We start from the raw sequence: 21463 nt of genomic DNA, 5'->3' as shown, positions 1-21463 counted from the left end.
CTCTGAATCAGCTGCCTTTGATTGTTCTTAGTTGGTTGATTTCCATTTATTTCCACAATATTTATTTTATAATTGGGTTTGAATAAGGTATTATTTTATTGATTTTATTGTTCGAACTGTTCCTGCTTTGGCCTTTGGGAACTCTTTCAGCTTGGCTCTTGTTGCCTGGAAACACACCACATCCTTTGGTTCCTTTGAGAACCTCCTTTCTTTCTATCAGTACAAAATGCTTTCGGTTCAGTCTGTCTGTTTCCTGCCCCAGGCCCGGGATATTTCTCTACGGAGTCCTGGTTTATTTTATAAAGGAATAGTATTTAAAGAAATCAAAATCCGGGCACTTACCGACTGTGCCTCATTGCTATGGGGTTATCTAGGCCCTCCCAGGAGAATGAACTAGCGAATATATGTATGTATATTAACCAGTATATACACACACATAAAATTATTTCTCTGTCCACTTGTGTGTGTGTGTGTGTGTGTGTGTGTGTATATGAATTCATACTCATATCTTGAACTCTGCCACAGTACCAAAGGATTTGTTTTAGTCTTTCCTTAGCTTATTTTTAACTTTTTTCTCTGTTTGGTGAGTAATGACTTCATTATCTATAATTTATTGACTTCTATACTTCAATTATAGTATATACATAAAAATCTCATTCTTCTTAACCCATACCTTTGAGAAACAAATTTACCTACAAGATCACACTGTATATGTACTGTCTTTTTATCTTCAGCCTTGGGGTTTTCCAGTTGAAACACTATTTTCTAATGTTACTCACATCTTCTTTTCCCTATGATTTTCGCTGAGATGGTATAATAAATGTATGGTACAGGTAGAATAATTTGTCATGATCTGAATTCCATCTGGACTTCCATTAGCATTCTGGTTGATTTTTTTAATTTGCATACTTAAAAATTCAGTCTTGGGGTTTTGACACATGAACAGAGTCACATATATCCACCAGCCTAGTAGTACCATACAGAATGGTTTCATCACACTGAAATTCTGTGCACCTCCTTTATAGTCAAATATTCTCCGTTTTCTTGCGACTGTTGTTCTGTTTTTTATTTTTTAAAGCATTACTTATTTTACAGAGAGAGCATGAATGGGGTGGGGGAGAACAGAGGGATAGGGAAACAGATTCCCCGCTGAGCATGGAGTCCAGCGCAGGGCTCTATCTGAAGACCCTGAGATTATGACCTGATCCAAAACCAAGAGTTGGGACACTTAACCAACTGATATACCCAGGCGCCCCAATCTGTTTTTCATTTATATAGTTTTACTTTCTCCAGAATGCCATATAAATGTAATTATACAGTATATATTCTTTTGGGTCTGGCTTCTTTCACTTAGCAAATTGTATTTATGACATCCATGTCGTTGTGTGAGTCAATAATTCTTTCCTTTTCATCTATGTCTAGTATTCCATTGTATAGATGGATGTACTGCAGTTTGCCAGTCCATTGTCTTAAGTAGCTTGCAGGTTTTAGAGATTATGAAAGCTGCTGTGTATGTTACATGTGGGGTTTTGTTTGAACGTAAATTTTGAATTCATTTGGCAATATGTAGCAATGCAGTCGCAGGATCATACTGCAGATCTGTGTATGACTTTATAAGCAAGTGATGATCTGTCTTCCAAAGTGATTGTAGTATTTGATTTCCTACCAGCAATGAATATGAGGACTTGTTGCTTTCCATCCTTGCCAGCATTTTTATGGTCAGGTTTTTCTAGCCATTTTAATGGTCATTTCTGTAATAACAAATGACAAATAGGTTTACTTGTCATACTTAAATCTTCTTTGATGAAGTATCTTTTCAAATCTTTGTTTTCATTTAACGAGGTGGTTTGTTTTCTTATGGTTAAATTTTAAGAATTCTTTTTGTGTCTGGGATAGGTCCTTTATCAGATAGATGATTTCCAAGTATTTTCTCCCAGTCTGTATCTTGCTTCATTTTCTAATTTTCTTGATGGTGTCTTTCAAAAAGTACAATTTTAATTAGTTGAAGTTTCATTTATTAATTTTTTTCTTTCATACATAGTGGCTTTTGGTCTTGTATCTAAGAATTTATTGCTAAACCCAAAGTCACACAAGTTTTCTATGTTTTCTTCTAGAAATTTTACAGTTTTACATTTAGTTCTGTGGTCCATTTGATGAAATTTTGGCATATAGTGTGAGGTATGTGTTGTGGTTTATATTTTTGGATATGGACATCCAGTTTTTATAGCACCATTTGTTGAAAAGTCTGTACTTTCTCGATTGAATTGCTTTTGAATCTTGGTCAAATACTGTATTTATGTGGGCTTATTTCTGGGGTGTTCCACTGATCTCTGTGTTTATCTTTTTTTTTGCCAGTACCACACTTTGAAGAGTACTGTAGCTTTATAGTACTTCTTAAAATCTGGTAATGGAAAAAAAAAAAATCTGGTAATGGGTGTCCTCTCACTTCAGTATTTTTCAGTTTTGGGGGAACTATTCTAGTTCCTTTATCTTTTCATATAAATGTTAGAATCACCTTTTTGGTGTCTAAAAAATGATTTCTGGGGGCACCTGGGTGGCTCAGTGGGTTAAGCCACTGCCTTCGGCTCAGGTCATGATCTCCGGGTCCTGGGATCGAGCCCCCATCGTGCTTTCTGCTCAGCAGGGAGCCTCCTTCCCCCTCTCTCTCTCTCTCTCTCTCTCTCTGCCCACTTGTGATCTCTCCCTGTCAAATAAATAAATAAAATCTTAAAAAAAAATGATTTCTGTATTTTGATGAAGATTGTGTTGGATTTATAGATCAAATCAGGGAGAATTGGTATCTTTACAATATTGGGTCTTCCAATTCATGATCTGTGTATTTCTCCATTTATTTAGATTTCCTTTGATTCTTCGCATTTTTTTTTTAGTTTACAACATGCAGATCCTGTAGAATATATTTTGCTAGGTTTATACCTGTATTAGTCAGTGTTTGTTTTAACCATGAAACAGCATTAGTGGGAGTGATCCATCTATCTATCTACTGAGATTTATTATAGTGAAATGGCTCTTACGGTTGTGAGGGCTGCTCAGGAAGAGAAGATCACCAGCAGTATGAAATTCCACATACATGTGTGGAAACTGTTGTTCACAAGTAGAATTTCTTTCTTCTCCTTCTTCCTCTGTTTCTCTCGGAAGCCTTAGCCTGACTCATAATGCTTTTCCTACAAATTAAATCAGTGTCACCCAGATTATCCCAGAAAATCTCCCTTACCTAAAATCAACTGACTATTGACTTTAAGCCTTTAAAATGGTTTCATAGCAACAAATAGATGGAATCTCTGGGAACTGTAGCCTAAGCAAGTTGACAAATCAGGAAATCTATTACAGTCCTTAATCATTTCATTTTTAAATACTACAAATGTTGTGTAATTTTAATTCCAACCTTTTTTTATGATAAAAAAAAAACTGTATTTAGATTTAGCTAGTTGGACTCAGTTTAGATGATCCCAATTTTGTTGGCAACATCCAAAGCATCATAGTCAGGGGCCAATCAAACATATGCATTCTTCTCTTCATCAGGCCTGATCAAGGTGTTGACCTTGGCCACATCAATGTCATAGGGCTTCTTCATAGCCTGTTTGATCTGGTGCTTGTTGGCCTTGACATACACAATGAACACAAGCATGTTGTTGTCTTCTGTTTTCTTCATGGCTGACTCAGTAGTCAGGGGGAACTTGATTATGGCATAGTGATCAAGCCCATTTCTCCTGGGGGCGCTCTTTTGAGGGTATTGGTATACCTTTGGAGACGCAGAGTCTTGGGTGGTTAGAAGGTAGGTGATGTGCGGATCTTCCTTTTTTTTTTTTTTTTTTTTGTGACTGTGGATACCTTTCAGCACCTCTTTCTTTCCTTTCAAAGCCTTTGCTTTGGCTTTGTCTTTGGGAGGGGCAGGGGCTTCCTTCTTACCTTTTGGCACCATCTTCATAAAAGGGGTAATTGCACCATTTTATTTGTGTATGTGTATGGAACCTGGATCCTGCAACCTTGTTAAATTCACTGAGTTTTAGGAGGGTTTGTTCTCTAGATTCTTTAGGATTTACTGTACTGTTAATTATGCTGTCTGAAATAAAGGTAATTTTAGTTTCTTCTTTTCAATCTGTATGCCTTTTGTTTCCCTTTTCTGTCTTTTTTTTTTTCCTCTTTTCTGTCTTTTTGCATCAACTAGGACTTCTAGTATTCTGTTGAATATGAGTAGTGAGAGAGAATGTGCTTGCCTTGTTTCTGATTTTAAGGGGATTGCATTTAGTCTTTCAATATAAAGTATGAAGTTGGGGGTAGTTTCTTTGTTTGGTTGTTTTGTAGATTCAGTATTAGATTAAGGACGTACCCTTTTTCCCCCTTGTTTGCTAGAGTAGTATCATGAATTGATGTTGCATTTTACTGAATGCATTTTCTACGTGTATTAATATAATCAGATGTCTTTTCTTATTTAGCCTGTTAATGTGGTGAATTACATTGATTGAGTTTCAAATACTGAAACAGCTTTGCATTCCTATATGAATCACAATTGGTTGTGATGTAGTATCCATTTTGTATATTGCTGAGTTTGATTTGGTATTATTGTTTCTTTTTTTTTCAGTTCTTATTTTTTAAAGTAATTTCTACACCGGTTGTGGGACTTGAGCCCATGACTTTGAGATCAAGAGTCACATGGTGCACTGACCGAGCCAGCCAGAGTCCCTGATTTGGTTTTTCATTTTGATGACTATTTTTACATTCATCCTTCATGAGAGATATTGGTGTACATTTTCCCTTTTCTATAATATCTTTGTCTGGCTTGGTATTAGAGTAATGCTAACCTATTTTAGATATCGTCTCAATTCAAAAACAGTGTCAAATGAAAGTGTCTAGGTACTCTTGTTATTTTAAAAAATCACTTTGGCAGGCACAGGAAGAAAAACTTTTTGAAGGGGCTTGGTTTATAGGTTCATCTGTAATCTAGCTTGGATTTTTAAAAAGATTTTATTTATTTATTTGAGAGAAAGAATGCACTAGCTGGGGAAGAGGATGAGGGAGAAGCAGACTCCAGGCTAAGCAGGGAGCCTGATGTGGGGCTCCATTCCATGACCCTGGGATCATGACTTTAGCAGAAGGCAGATATTTAACTGACTGAACCACCCAGATCTTGGATTATTTTTTATCAGCCCCAGTGATAGCAGAGACTCACAGCATCAGCCTTTATCTTTTTTGGGGCCTTGTACCATTTCTTGGCACTCTTCCATCTTTGGTGTAGTGTGTGTGTGTGTGTGTGTGTGTGTGTGTGTGTGTCTAAAAGCTTGCTCCCTTAACTCTGCTCTCTCAGGCTAGTAAAGCTGCTTGTCCTGTAGAAATAGCTAGACAAATTAGAGATTTTACACACCCTGTTGTTATCTTCAGTCAGTGGACTGGTATGTACAGAAGTGGGGAAGTCTGTTTCTCTTCCTTTGCATCAGACAGTTCCGAGGGATCACTCATTTTCTAGAACTCCCCTGCAGAGCCAGACTGAAGCCATCCTGTGTGACACCTTGACTGAACTCAAGCTGCTGTTTGCCTGATTTGCTTTCTCTGCCTTTATTCCACTTCTGCCTTGCTGCCTTTTCCTGGAAAACATACTTAATAAATTTCTTGAGCACCGATTCTCCTCCTAGGATTTACTTTCAGGCAACCCAGCCTAGGGTACCCATCAGGCCTGCCTTCTACATTGCTACAACAATTCCCTTCATTTTGTCATCACTCATGTTCTCCTCATGCCAATGTAATTTGACATATTGTGCTGTCTCAACCTTGAATTCTTTTCTCCCCTTAGCATGGTGACAACAAAATTCAAGGCCATTTCAAAGTTCAGATTTTCTGAAATACCTGCCTGGATATTCCTTACAGCTATTCAGCCTGTCCTTTGGACCCATAGAGCACTGCATTTTTGTTTCTTTGCTCAGACATCTATTTCTTTTGCTAGACTTGAAACTTATTCTCTCTTTTTAAAAGATTTTTTTTATTTGAGAGACAGAGAGAGAGAGAACATGCGTAAAAGCAGGGGGAGTTACAGGCGGAGGGAGAGGGAGAAGGAGAAATAGGCTCCTTGTTGAGCAGGGAGCCTGATTTGGGGGGTTCGGTCCCAGACCCTGGGATCATGACCTGAACCAAAGGCAGACAGTTAATTCGTCTCATTTGTGGGAGACAAATTTTCTTCAGTTTAGTTTCCCTAGCACTATATTGGTATGTAACAAGTGCCTAATAAATATTTGCAGAATAAATTAAATAACCAATTAAACTGACTCTTCTAAGATATCTAATCTGTGTCTAATCTACATATCTATGTATATAATTTGCATATCATTTCATTTTATTCTCAAACCACTTGATGAACATGCCACCTGAAACCATTAGCTGTTTACCTGTGAGGAAATGTATTCGGGGGGAGGGGGGGAGACAAGATCCCTCAGAAAGTAAGTGGTGAGATCCCAGCTAAGAACCAGATGAGCAAATGTAGGCTTGTCCTTTAGAGATTTCCAACATTGATAAAGCTAAAGAAAATTTATAGAAAATTTGAATCTCAAACATTTCAGGATCCTCTGTCATCTGTCATCTCCTGTTCCTTTCTGTAGCTGTGCTTTGAAACTCAGATTCCTGGCACCACTTGAGTGTATAACACTGGGACAGAAAATGTAGCATTCGGGGGGCGCCTGGGTGGTTCAGTGGGTTAAGCCTCTGCCTTCGGCTCAGGTCATGATCCCAGGGTCCTGGGATCGAGCCCCACATCGGGCTCTCTGCTCAGCAGGGAGCCTGCTTCCCTCTCTCTCTCTGCTCTGCCTCTCTGCCTAGTTGTGATTTCTCTCTGTCAAATAAATAAATAAAATCTTAAAAAAAAAAAAAAGAAAATGTAGCATTCGGGAAACCTGTATCCTGGTTGAGTGGTACCTTCTTTGTGTATGTAAACCTTATGAGGTATCTTTGCTCTTTTGTGTTCTCCTTGAAAAACCTATTAGGCTTCCACTGTTCTAGCGAGAGCAAGTGGAATTGTGGTACTGGATTGCCGCAAATCCTTAATAAGAGAAAACATTCTGCATGGTGTGGACAGAAGGAACTGTAGAAAGGACATTTAATTTCCAGCACACAGGCAGGAGTTGAAGGGGGAAGCCCGTGACTTCCATTAGAGAGCCCCCAGGCGCACTTATGTGAGCTCATTGAATGTTGATCACAATCTTCTTTGGATGGGCAGTGTTTATTATATGCATTACATAGATCTGGGAAATCATCCACCCATGTTCTGTAGCTCTGTCAGTCCAGCTGGGCACAAGGGCAGGGACCACTGTATTCAGAGTGAAGAATGGCTTTACAGGTCCTCCTTCTGCCCCCTCCTACCCCAGTTGTCCATCTTTGGTCAGCGATACTTAGGCTCCCTGGTCAAAATGGTCGCATGGGACAGTGTGACTGAGAAGTAGGCTCCGGAGTAGGTGTGAAACTCTGCTTTGTCCTCCAGAAGTACACGTTTTGCTGATCCTTGCTCCAGGAGAAAGCCACAAAATCTGAGTTAACATCCAGAAGTATGAGTGACATGGTGATTTGGATCCCCAGATGTTTTCAAAGATGAAAGGGAAAAATGTGTTCGACCAAAGTAGAAAAAGATACATAGAAAAGTGTTTTGTGTGCATGACTAGAAAATTGAGTAGATTCTGTGAATGAGCAAGGCCATAATTGAGACAACTAGTACTTAGGGAGCATCAGGTGACTTGACCAAAGTTACTTTGATGGAGCGTCCGTAAGTAGTGATTACTGATGTCCTTATTTCTCTTATGGCCATTGTCTCTATCTGTGCCATTTGTGCGCGGCAAGTTGGTCGACCCCTAAAAGGCTCAATGGGGGTTGAAATCCCTACCTCTAGGATGGAGAAGAGTGTCTTTTCCTTCTATATCCACCTAAGAGGGCATCTTTTTCTAATTTGTGCTGAGCCCCAGTTTCCATTTTCTTTTTGGTAATGGCACCACCTTACTTTTCCTTTGAAACAGCTCTCCCCCCAACCCATGAATCATGGGGCTGGTGGGATTTTCTGTGGTGCTGGCTCAGATGCCCCAACCCTAGGGATACACTCATAGGCCAAGCTGGGTGAATTGTGCTGTCTTGGGATTTGCAGCTTGAGATCAGTGACACAAGGATGGGAGGTGTGCAGAGCTGAGTTTTAATTAAGCTAGAGCTGGGATACGTTCTTGTTGCTGAGATCCTCAGAGCTTCCTAGCTACAGTGTTTCCTGAGTTCTAAAACTTCACCAGTTCCTTTCACCTTTTCAGTTTGGAGGATAATTGTAGAAGGAAACTATACCTAAGGGCAAGATTCCTGTTGATAAACCAATAGAAAGGAGACGAGGATTAGAGCTCTTTGGGGTTTGATCCATCAAAAGTAATACTAAGCTAGCCATTCATTCAACAAATATCAATTTTTTTGAAAATTTTAGTTCTCAATAGGTATTGTTTACCCTGTAAAGTTTGTAAATCAGTTTGTTTTTAAAACCAATGTGGGACTCCCTGGGTGGCTCAGTGGGTTAAGCCTCTGCCTTCGGCTCAGGTCATGATCTCAGGGTCCTGGGATCAAGCCCCACATTGGGCTCTCTGCTCAGCGGGGAGCCTGCTTCCCCCCTTTCTCTCTGCCTGCCTCTCTGCCTACTTGTGATCCCTGTCTGTTAAATAAATAAATAAAATCTTTTAAAAATTTAAAAAAATAAAAAAATAAAACCAATGTATACCTATGAGGGAGTGTTTCTTATTTTTTTCTGTTACATCATTAGATGTTTGATATATCTGAAGATTATTAGTATCTGAGGGATGCAGTCAGAGGGCCCTAGGTAGCTATTGCCTTAAATACTGAAACTGAAGATGTTCCTTAAGTAGTCCCATCAAGACAGGCACTTGAGGAGATCAGGTTGAAGGTCACGCCTCAGCAAGAATCTATCCCAACTTATGGGTTCTTTTATATTTTAGCAGTTTCCCTATCTTCAAGCAAGAATCTGCTTTCATTGTTCTGTCCATCATTCCGTTAGTTAAACCCACTCAGAATTTTTTATTCTTAGTCTCTAAGAAATGAATGCCAGGAGGTCAAATAGCTCTGCTCTCTGCAGGCTCCAAAATAACATTCTGTTATTTTGTGTTTTGGGTTACAAGTCCTGTATCAACTAACCTCAGTTCTTTGGTCAGAGTTTGCAAAGCCTGCCTTGACATTTCTTTTTTCTTTTCTTTTTTTTTTTTTTTTTTAATATTTTTTATTTATTTGACAGAAATCACAACTAGGCAGAGAGGCAGGCAGAGAGAGAGGAGGAAGCAGGCTACCTGCGGAGCAGAGAGCCCGATGCGGGGCTCTATCCCAGGACCCTGGGATCATGACCTGAGCCGAAGGCAGAGGCTTAACCCACTGAGCCACCCAGGCGCCCCTTGAGGACATTTCTAACTCTGGGTTAGATGTCATATTTGGCAGATTGTGAGCTTTGATGAATAAGCTGCAGGTTTGCATTCTAGAAAGTCCGACTCCCCACTTGGAACGATTTTTAAAATCAAGATGCTTCATAGAGAATATCTCAAAATTGTCAACTATCTTCTAAATACACTCCATTCTTGTACTTGAAAACTCGTTTTACTTTGTACTTAACAAAATCGTTTTTTGTATTTGAGAATGAGTTTTTTTTAATGAGAGAGAAATTCATGCCGTAGTCCCATTACGTACACTACACTACTGCCATGTTGAAAACCAGGAGAGTCAGAGAGTTAAAAATAGGGGGAGATGTGGGGAAAAAGCTCACGGTTTCCTGTGTTGCTTAACTATTGTGGACCTTGTAGAGAGAGAGGGATATTGATCGCCCTATCTGCCCCTTGCTGTCATGGGAAGTATTAGAGGAGGCGCTCTGGAAACGTCTCTGCTTCACAAATGCAAGGCGTTATTATTACACCTGGGTGTTCAGGCTGAAAGGAATTTGATCTCTGAATAAAACAATTTTAAGCAGGCAGGCCAGTTCCACAAAGTAGGCATTCCCACAGCCATGACTGAGCTTGACATCAAACAGTATACAAAAGCAAGACCTGCCATGAAAATATCAAGCCCAATCCATTATTAATTGGCAGGTACAGATGAAATGTTTGCTTTTGAATTACTGATGGTAGATCTCAAGGACGTCAGGGCAGATGGCCACCTTACCTCACCAGGATGTGAAGGTGAGTGGTTTGCCAAAAAGAAAAAAGATAAAATAAGGAAACAAGATAAAATAAAGAAAAAAAATGAAGAAAAAAAATAAAAAAAAAGGATGCAGGCCCAGGAGCAAAGAACTCCATCCATCCATAAGACCCAAAGGAAATCAGGCAGAGGTGTTAAACTACATTATAATGTTATAATGTGTATTCTACCGCTCAACAGTCACTGTGCTACCTGCCGAGTTTATAAAAATGAATGAGGTAAAAATATTTGCCCAGGAAGGACATGTCCACGATCTAGTGATTGAGCTTCAGAGAAGTAAACACTAGACTCATGCATGCAGTTTCTTAGAGAACACTGTAGGCTTAAACTGCATTTTGAAAGTAACAGTTGATGAGAAAAAACAGACTCGAGGCCTACCACTCAAACGTACGGTAAGGCTGAACCGGAGAACTATCAAAAATAAGCCTGTGAGTGAGCCTAATAACCTACTGGTACAGAGAGATGAGAACTGATATGCAGACCCAGCCCTATAGCCTTGTGGATCTTTTGCTCCTGCGAACACTGGTGTTTCTAGTTCCTCCTTTAAGATAGGTCCCAGAGAACTGTTTCACCGAATGTTGCAGTTCCTCAAAATTAAACCTTTCACCTGGGGTGTGGCCTTCATCATCATTTCCTATCAGCATCAAGGGAAATAAGTGTCTTCGCAGCATCTGTGCTTGCCTTTGGAACTACTTTGGATGGTTTCCACTCTTGGACATTTAAAGCAATTGCTGAAGTCACTAACTGACTTGCACTAGAGGAATTTCGTTCTACAGGATTTTCAGGTATTTTCTTAAGATCTTCACGTGTTGCTATGTCTCCCCCCACCGTGTTTGAAAACACTTGTTTTCAGTTGCCTCAAAGCATTAGTTGTGGACAAAAGCATTTATCAACCGTGACGCCCATGAGGGACAGCTGCCTGTTTTGTGATTCTGGAGTTCATATAATGTGGGGGGCTTCCCTTCAAGGAGAACATCAAATTGTATGTGAAAATGGGTAACAAGTTGTTCATGAGGAAAGATACAAGTTACTCTGGCAGAGTGTTGAGTCTGTGAGACAAAAGGCAGAAGGCACTACATAAACATCACTCTACTTGATGACTTGCTTTCCTATTTCATAAATCATTCCCAAATCATGGTACCTGTATGACCACTGTCAGGAGCCAAATTTCTCTTGGAATGGGAAGTTACAGATAATCAAGGGGGAGGAGGCTAGAATGATCCATATGGTACGTTTGAACTCCTACTTACCTTAATATAGATGCAGAGGGCTACATAAAGAAATATTATGTAAGTATAGCCCCATGTGTTTTCTTACTCCGTGCAAAGATTATAGATGTAACGACACTCCCACATCAACAAGTACACTTAGAACAGAGATCTGGGGTTTTAAGGCCATTCTCAATAAAAGGAGTCAAGACTCCTTGGGAAAATTGTTCTAGAACTGGAGTAGGAGATACAAGATGAGCCTAGAGCATCTCGTAGTGACAGAGAGGAGTAAAGTGCCCCCAAACAGACATACACACATGCACACAATTATGGGGTTATTGTCAAAGGGACCTGGGAACAACTGAAAGTACTCTTCATGAACAAAGTGGGAACACTTGGAACCACCAAGGAAATAAAATAGAATTATAGTTGAGAGTACAAAAGAAATATCCCCGAGTGGGATATTTTGTGGATACATGTGTATACAAATACATGATTGTATAAGCAAATAAATGGGGGAGAATTGATAAATCTATGCTGAAAAAGTCAAATAATGTATATAGGTACTATACCCTCAGTGATGTGGATATAACTCCCCACTCCTTAGGCTTGGCCTGTGCGTGGTCACTTCCTTCCAAAGAATACAGTATGAAAACAGGGACAGTGAGGTAACCTGATAGTGGAGAAACCTGAGAAACACGACCTCAGCCAGGAGATGAAGGTTACCATCATTAGTGATGAGTCTCATCAACAGTATGGAATCTTGAGATGTTGTGATGAAAATGGCACTTTATCTCTGTGGTCTTTCTCTAAAAACTTCATAACCCCTGTCTATGTTTGATCTTAGCCAGAAGGCCAAGGAACTATCATAACCTCTGTCTAATCATTAGAAAAACCTCAGATACATCTCAATGGAGAGACATTCTGTTTGGCCAGTACTCCCCCAAACTGTCAAGGTCATCAAAAACGGAGTCTGAATAACTTCATAATCAAGAGGAGCCTAAGGAAACATACTGAGTTCATGTAATGTGGCTGAATAAAATTCTCAAAATGAGAAAGTTACTGAGTTGGAGAACAAACTAATAGCTGTTGGGGGTTAGGGATGGTGGGGACAAAGGGGCTGGGAGTGAATCTAAAGATACCCCCAGCGGAAGGTCTTCAAGGTGTTGGGATCGTTCTATGCATCTTGATTACTGTCATGGTCGTATGAATGTACACATGTGATAAGACGACCTAGAAATAGATGTGGCTTTATTTTACTACCCCTTTATGGTATTACCCAGGTAAGCTGGTACAGTGGGCAGTAGGTGGATGCCTGAAAGCCGCTCCTGTGCTGTACTGAGTGGTCTTCTGGGACTGTCAGCGTTAACTTGATTAAACTGGGGACGGCACCCGCATTGCCTACTCTCTGTAATCCGAATAGGTCTCCAACTCAGTTAATGCCTACATTCATTTTAATGCCTCATGGACTGATGGGCATCAGTTCTACAAATAGTCCCAGGTGAACACACTGTTAGGGTTCTTCCTAGGGCCTTTGGAAAGAGGCCCATCAAATTCATGGTAAATCTGCTTCTGCTTTCCATGTTACGCTGGTACCATTCCCCTATTAATCAGTTGTGTATGAACCACCTCACAAAGGCGTGGCGTGTGGCAGTCTAACAGATGTAGTACTGTGGATGAGAAATGGTGTCGCATTGGAGGAAGAGTCCGATCTTGACCAGTGTGCCAAAGGGTCAGGTGTGAAATCCAGACAGAAAAAGCTACAGGTCGAAACCCTTCCTGATCCTAGAGCTTTGACTTCAGAGAGCCAAAGCAGAATGGGAATGTTTCAAGTCAAGGGGATCTTTGTTAGTTCCATCATGGCTTTCATAAAAAGCTTTTGTGCAATATTTATTCTTCAATCCAGGAGCATGGAACATTTTTCCATTTTTTTTGTGTCTTCCTCAATTTCTTTCATGAGTACTTTATAATTTTCTGTGTATAGATTCTTAGTCTCTTTGGTTAGGTTTATTCCTAGGTATCTTATAGTTTTGGGTACAATTGTAAATGGGATTGACTCCTTAATTTTTCTTTCTTCAGTCTTGTTGTTGGTGTACAGAAATGCAACTGATTTCTGTGCATTGATTTTATATCCTGACACTTTACTGAATTCCTGTACAAGTTCTAGCAGTTTTGGAGTGGAGTCTTTTGGGTTTTCCACATATAGTATCATATCATCTGCGAAGAGTGATAGTTTGACTTCTTCTTTACCAATTTGGATGCCTTTAATTTCTTTTTGTTGTCTGATTGCTGAGGCTAGGACTTCTAGTACTATGTTGAATAGCAGTGGTGATAATGGACATCCCTGCCGTGTTCCTGACCTTAGCGGAAAAGCTTTCAGTTTTTCTCCATTGAGAATGATATTTGCAGTGGGTTTTTCATAGATGGCTTTGATAATATTGAGGTATGTGCCCTCTATCCCCACACTTTGAAGACTTTTGATCAGGAAGGGATGCTGTACTTTGTCAAATGCTTTTTCAGCATCTATTGAGAGTATCATATGGTTCTTGTTCTTTCTTTTATTAATGTGTTCTATCACATTGATTGATTTGCGGATGTTGAACCAACCCTGCAGCCCTGGAATAAATCCCACTTGATCGTGGTGAATAATCCTTTTAATGTACTGTTGAATCCTATTGGCTAGTATTTTGGCGAGAATTTTTGCATCTGTGTTCATCAAGGATATTGGTCTGTAGACTATGTACTCTGAAAAACAACCTGAGGGTTTTGAAGGGTCAGGGGTGGGAGGTTGGGGCAACCTGAGGGTTTTGAAGGGTCAGGGGTGGGAGGTTGGGGGAATAGGTGGTGGGTAATGGGGAGGGCACGTTTTGCATGGAGCACTGGGTGTTGTGCAAAAAGAATGAATACTGTTACACTGAAAAAATAAATAAAATGAAAAAAAAAAAAGAAAATACACCATTAGCACACACACAAAAAAAAAAAAAAAAAAAGCAAGCTTTTGTGAATCATCCATGCAAGGAAATGCAGGAATGGAGCCCCATGGCTTCCCCACGTGTGAAATGGTTACTCACATAGACTCCCTTATCTTTCTGAAGCTCTGGCTGTCTGGAAACCTGGAGGCCAGCTTGTCTGAAGTTCGGGAAAGGCCAGCTTAGGTGTGGTGTTGCACTGGAGGGAGTCACAGCAGGCACCTCTCCTCCATTTTCCCTCCCTAGGAAAATAGAGGGAACACTGTCCTGAAGCACTCCTATTCAGGGATGCTGTCCTGGGAGCTGCATGCGAAAAGGTGGATTGGATAATAATTTAGTTCAATTAAATCAGAGGTTTTAAAGTCTAGCGTTCATTGGAATCACCCCAAGTGCTTGTTTAAAAGGAATCATCTGGGCAACCCCAGGGAGTCTATGGCAGGGGGTCTGTGGATTTCATTTTGAAAAACCCCGAGTGGCCCTCCTTCGAGTGGGATTGGCATTGGGGACTGTTTGATTCTTTTTGGTAATAGTTGCCTTCTATCTAGACTGCTGAGGGGAAAAGACTTATTCAACACGTGGCCACCTACTTATCTTGCTGCTATAATTGCTCCGCAAATGCACACATAATGTAATGGACCGATCCTTGGGTGTTTGCGTCTTCCCTTTCCGCTGTCACCTCTGACTGAGTGCTCCGTGGTCCTGAGATAAGATCCCCAGTTTCCTCCCAGAGGGGGCACATCTACAGCATCCGGGGCCTGGTACCATGGCTCTTCTCTTTCCTTAACGGTCTCCCCTCCTGCACCTGAACCACACAATGCCAATTAGGAACAGATGCAAACAGCATATGCCCTGAGCGCACAGGCCTTCTGTTCTAAAAGGCACAGTCATCTCTGGTTTCCTAGTGCTTGAACTAGCAGAAATGTTAATTTTAGATCATTTCTCCTAAAAGTGTATGTGCTATCTCGCAAGCTGTGTAGGGTTTACAGACGCGGCATGGGGATTCACGGAGCATTTCCACCTAGCAGAGGCTTCTCTTCCAACTGCACGAGGCAATCAATAAAGAAGCCGATTTCCTGGCTCTGAAGGAAAACTCTCCTGCCCTCTAAATACTTCTAGGTGACTCTGTGAGCCCTGTCACAGGGTCCCCGCACAGAGGAATCTGGTCTGCGTGCAATGCTGGGCTTCAGTCCGTGGAGCAGGGGCACGACCCACAGGATTTCAGAACAGGGACGAGGGCAGTTGGAAGCAGCACTTTCTCTTTCAGTGCATTCTCTGTAGACTCTGAAGCTCATGTTCAAGCCCACTCGGAGCTCCCGTCCTGTGGACTGAGGGATAGCCAAATGAGGGTTAAGCTCGGTGTCCCTGAGTGCCTCTTGCATGCCTGGCCTCTCCTAGGTGAATTATCTAATTTAACCTTCTTCCCAACTCTGTTTCCGTTGGAAACAGAGCCTTGGGCAAGGATTAAGTGTTAACCTTGCTTTCCTGAGGAGAGGGAGGAGAGGCTTTCACCGAGCAGGGAGAGTGAGGGAAAGGGGAAATGGCTAGGCCAGGCTAGGAAACAAAGCCAAGAGGTTGATGACTGTACCCATCACGGATGCACCACAGGCCTTGAAGAGCCACAGATGATGGCTCAGGAGGCCCACCCAGGCCCGTGCGTGGGGCATCTTTGAACAGGCTGGGGGAGACACCATGTTTTGGAACATTCCATGGGAGGGAGAACAGGAGAAGAGACTTAGTTGCCTGACTTTTTCCATCTTCCATCTCTCATTGGTTCAGGTTTGCTCTGGGGAGTATTAACTGCCTCATACCTGAACAGCCCTTGTAGCAGCTTTTTTAGAAGCCAGATCCTATTCAATGTGGTGTGGTGTTGCACTGGAGGACAGAATTGGTTGAAGGAGTCGAGAGACTACAAACCTGTAGTCTCATCTTCAGGCAGCAAAACCACAGGGAGCCTACGTTGAGTTGATCAGTGTATCAGTGGGGCCTTCTGGGAAGCAGACACTGCAGTGGAAGTGCGGCTGGAGGGGGTACATTCCTGTGAAAGATGAGGGAGGAAGAAGCGTTATCAAGCAGCTGGAGGCCTCAAGCCTGCCATTGATCTGGCCAATCCCCCAACAGCCAGGGCCTGGTCTGCCCTGCTCAGTCACTGGTCAGGGGCTTCCTCAGCTCAAAAGCTGGCATGCTAGCAGACAGCATCAGAAAACTCTGCTCCTTGATGGGCAAGATCTTTAGTTTTTGTTTGTTTTTAAGGCTTTTATTTAAGCATATGAGAGAGAGAGAGAGAGCGCTTGCACGCACGTGAGCCTGAGCAGGGGGAACGGGGAGGGACAAGCAGGCTTATGGCTGAGCGTGGAGACTGATGCAGGCCTCCATTGCAGGACCCTGAGATGGCCACCTGAAGGCAGACATTTAACTGACTGAGCCGCCGAGGTGTCCCAAGGGCAAGAACTTTTTTGAAGGACTGTAAGAGCAATTGGCCACAAAGGCGGCAGGAGTGAAGACCATAGTTGAGATCAAGGGTAAAGTGAACAGGAGCAAAGTTCAGGAAGTACAGACGATAAATCTGATGGGGGATTGCACCCACTGGATGGAGAGAGGAGAGACTTGATAGGTTTTCTAAGTTAATTAAGATCATAGTGCTAGGAAGTACAGTTGTCAAGATTTGAACTCTGTTTTTTTTCTGTTCTAACTCATGCATCATATGTGAGTCACCATAATGGCAATAATAATAATAATAATAATAATGAAATCATCCATAATTTTCTATTTTACAAATAAATTGTTTTCAAGTTTTATTTGCTTTCAAGATTGTCTAATTTTTTTAGTTATAAATTTTAACATAAATACACTGAAAAATGTGCTCATTTAGGTACGTTTAAGCATATTTCCCTATAGATACATTAATGTTAGGACTGTGCTTTTATTTATTTTGAAAAAATGTTATTTATTTATTTATTTTAGAGAGATAGAGAACGCACGAGCGCATGTGAGTGGGGGGAGCAGAGGGCGAAAGAATCTCAAGCAAAGTCCATACTGACCACTGCCCCACACAGGGCTCCATCTCCTGACCCGGAGGTGCCAGAATCAAAACCAAGAGTCAGGTGCCAAACCCACTGATCCACCCAGGTGCCCCAGGACCCCATGCTTTTAAATGTCTACAATAATACTCCATTATACGGTAATACTATAATTTGCCATCCATTCTTTTGTTGGTTAATATTTAGATTTTTCCTAACTTTGGTAAATTGAATGTTTATATGCACAGTGAGTCTCTCCAGTCACTCCTAGAGCTAAGGAAATTCATGACAAATTTGTCTAATTTTGAAATTCCAGTTTGATATAATAATACAGTGATTTAAAACTTAGCTCAAGATTTACCTCATTTATGTCTTTGATTTTCCCGACTGTCATAATTGCCATTCTCTTTATGAGGGCTATGACATAAAGTAGACACTGTTGAAGAGGTTTATCGTTAATAATGCTAGATGTAAATCCATACTTCAAATAGTCTCATTGTTAATTCTGCAAGTTTGATGTCAACTTCTTGTCAGGTCACATTAATTCATCATTGTTTTTTTAATCTCTTTTTTTGTCGAATAAAGAGTTCATATTAGAGTAGCAATTTTAGCTTTGTTTTTTTGTTTGCTCGAACTTATATTATTAGTGCTACCTTCAGTCATGCAGGCTCGCACACACGCGCTCTTGCACATGCTCTCATTCTCCAACCCCCCTCTGGAAGAAACCATTTCTAGCTTCTTAACCACTTCATGAGGGTTCATTTAGTTAAAACCAGATGACATGACCCATTTGTCTTAATAACTGTGTGGGTGTAAATAGCATTCTACTGCAATGTGCTGCATTACGTAACCCATTGCGCGAGGCACTGTCCCCATGAGTGCTCCGTGACTTTAGCTGTAAGGGTGCCTCGTAGTCAATAGTGGTAAAGCTTCTTCTCTTCCTTTGTTATTCATACGTAGCTATAACTAGAAATTCTAATTTTTTTCCCTCCCATTTTCCACTAAAGTCCTAGTTCCCTTTCCAGGATCCAATTCCCGATCTCCCAGTGGATCATCTTCCATCCCCTTTGAATGTGAACACCCCACTTTGGAGACCACTTTTCCAAAAGATAGTCTGGTGTTTGCATTCTTCAAGAAGCTGCTTCTGTTGTCTGCATCAGGCTTCTGCTGTCCAGCGGTTCTCAGGGACTAGTGGGGGTAGAGCTAGTTTTTTTCTACTGAGTAAACATAACTTTTGAATAAAAAGCATCACTATTAAATACAGTTTTATCTTTTCTCAGAAATTTTAAAAAATGGTAATAGGAATCTAATCGTTACTGTGCATAAATGTGTAAGATTACTTATAATGCATTGTTGTATCATGTTGCCTTTTAGGAATCACTGATTCGTAACCAAACTATTTATATAAGTAAGCACCAATGTTTTCAAGTTCATGTATCCCTGTGAACATGGTTAGAGTAGTTACTAGCCCTTCCCTGAGAGGTAGACCATTTTTCTTTGCCTCCCAGTTTTTTTTCCCCTGTGCTTATTCATCGATCCATCCATTCATTCAACAAGAGTTTAAGGAGTCCTTTAATAATAATAAATTAAAACTAACATTTATTGATCTAGAAGGCTTGTTCCAGTCCCTGTTCTAAGCACATTAAGTATATGAGCTTCTTTAACTCCTACAATCATCCTTAGGGAGATTTTCAAACGCTCCATACACAATCCCTAGTTGCCACAGACATTTTCAAATTAACCTTTAGCGTGCTGGCTTTATAAAGCCTTGGTAAGAGGGAAGTACAAACCAACAGCCTGGACCTCCTGACAAGGCTTTTCTTGTACTCCAGATTGGCAGCCTTATGGGTTAGCTGACAAATGGGTCTGAATAACTCGTCCAGGTGTGGTAGTTGCTTGCTAAGGTTGAGTAACAAGAGGTCCATGGTCCTAAAGCTAGAAGGTTGATTCAGTAAGCTAAGGACAACGCTGTCATAGAAATAGAGAAAAACACATCCTGCTCTGAAGGAGCTCCCAGGGGGCACCTGGGTGGCTCAGTCTGTTAAGAGTCTGCCTTTGGCTCAAGTCATAATCCTGGGATCTTGGGATTGAGTCCCACATCAGGCTCCCTGCTCAACAGGAAGCCTGCTTCTCCCTCTCCCACTCCCACAGCTTGTGTTACTCTCTTAATGTCTCTCTCTCTCTCTATCAAATAACAGCCCTAAAGTCATTGAATGAGTTCATTTTGTGAATGCCATTCCAGAAACTGACATTTATCTGGATGTGATCAGTAACACAAATGACTCTGGTACATCATATTCAGGTATTTGTTAAAAGAATGGGCCCATTCCTTCCTGTAGTCCAGATAGGTGCTTTCTTAAAATGTTGTGCTTATGGATCCTTTTGAGGGTTCAGGGTGAGTGATGTTAAGGACTTTTACAGTCAGAGACTAAGTTTACACCTTCCTTGGTGGTGAGATCTGGAAAGAAAGTCAGAAATCCAAGAAATCCAGATTTCCAGCGATAGCTCTAACATAGAAAGAGCTTCTAGATAATCATTCCCATCTATATATTTTTTAAAGATTTGCTTATTTACTGGAGAGGGAGGGGGAGAGAAGCTGACTCCCTGCTGAGCATGGAGCCCGATGTGAGACTTGATCCCAGGAACCTGAGATCATCTCTGAGCTGAAACCAAGAATTGAATACTCAACTGACTGAGCCACCCAGACGCCCCTCATCCCCATTTTGAAATTAAGGAAAAAAAAAAAAAACAAAAAACTGAACAAACTGAAAAAAATCATTGAGTTGTCTTGGGCTTATCCACAAACTAAGGTGACAAGACAAGTAAACATGGAGGGGCACATGATTCTGGAGCATAACTGGCAAAATAGTCCTTAGAGCAGGAGCTACTGTACTGGAGCTACTGGAGTCATAAAACAGTAGGAACACAAATAGGAATTTTGATAAATTACTGGAGAGAGGGAGTACTAATGTGAGAGGGGAAAACACCTGCCGATCACATTTCTTTGGGGGTTTCCATACTTTCCTGGGTTTTATCTCTAGGAACTCCACTAAGTTCTCATGATGAAAAGCAAGGAAGATACCCTCTTGGCTGTGGCAAGAGGAGGGAAAATGAAGCATTGTGAAATTTTCCCAGAGCATTCTTGATAATAAAGAGTTCCTCTACAGGAGAAAAGACTGCCAGCATCTTTTCCCACCTGGGGGAAATACAGTGCTCCTACTCTGCCCCCCTCTAGCTGTCCTGTCTCACCTGAGAAGGGTAAGAAAGCTAAGAAACACTTGCGAAGGTCACAGTCCAGGTATAATGGCCCACTAAAATACTGAGATTTAAGTATAACAGTGTAAAATTCTCCTGAATCTCCACAGTTTACCACCACACCGACAGGGCTCCAGCATCATTACAGGATTTTAGCTGAAAAGAATGTCAAAACACAGACTTATTGTAAAGAGGCATATTTAGGGAAGCCCAAATACAACACAGGAGACAAAAACATAAAATGCTCAATTAAAGCTAGAAAAGGCACTGCTTCCTCCTCTCTCTCTCTCTCTGCCTGCCTCTCTCCCTAGTTGTGAACTCTTATCTGTCAAATAAATAAAATAAAATCTTGAAAAAAAAAAAAAAAAAGCTAGAAAAGGCAGAAAAAGAAGGGAGAAAAAAACCCCAAAGGATAAGAACGATAATGAGAAAACAGTTACAAACACGATAACCAATGACATCAATAATGATTGAAATGAGAATGATCTAAATATTCCAGTCAAAGTAAAGACATTGTCAGAGTAGATCCAAAAATGAGACCCAACTGTACATTGTCCACAAAAGCTCCACTTTAAATAAAAAGAATAAGACATACCGGAAGTAAAAGATTGGACAAAAATACATTATGCTAACACTAATCAGAGGACAGCTGGAGTAGCTGTATTAGTCTCAAAGTAGATTGAGAACAAGGAAAGTTATCGGGGACCAAGAGAAAGACATGGTAAAGGGGTCCATGGTTTAAGAAGATATAAGAATCCTTAATATGTAATACCCCTAACAGCAGAGTACCAAAATACATTAG

The 21463-nt window shown here is 40.9% G+C and overlaps 1 pseudogene; it reads right to left on the bottom strand.

Moving 5' to 3' along the window:
- Window positions 1–3457: 3457 nt before the first annotated feature.
- Window positions 3458–3940, bottom strand: LOC123934530 (annotated as a pseudogene).
- Between the last annotated feature and the right edge of the window lie 17523 nt (window positions 3941–21463).

Source organism: Meles meles, chromosome X, assembly GCF_922984935.1.
Source record: "Meles meles chromosome X, mMelMel3.1 paternal haplotype, whole genome shotgun sequence".
NCBI lineage: Eukaryota > Metazoa > Chordata > Mammalia > Carnivora > Mustelidae > Meles > Meles meles.
Note: the sequence above shows the minus strand (reverse complement) of the source record. Positions and strands in the feature narration are given on the sequence as shown.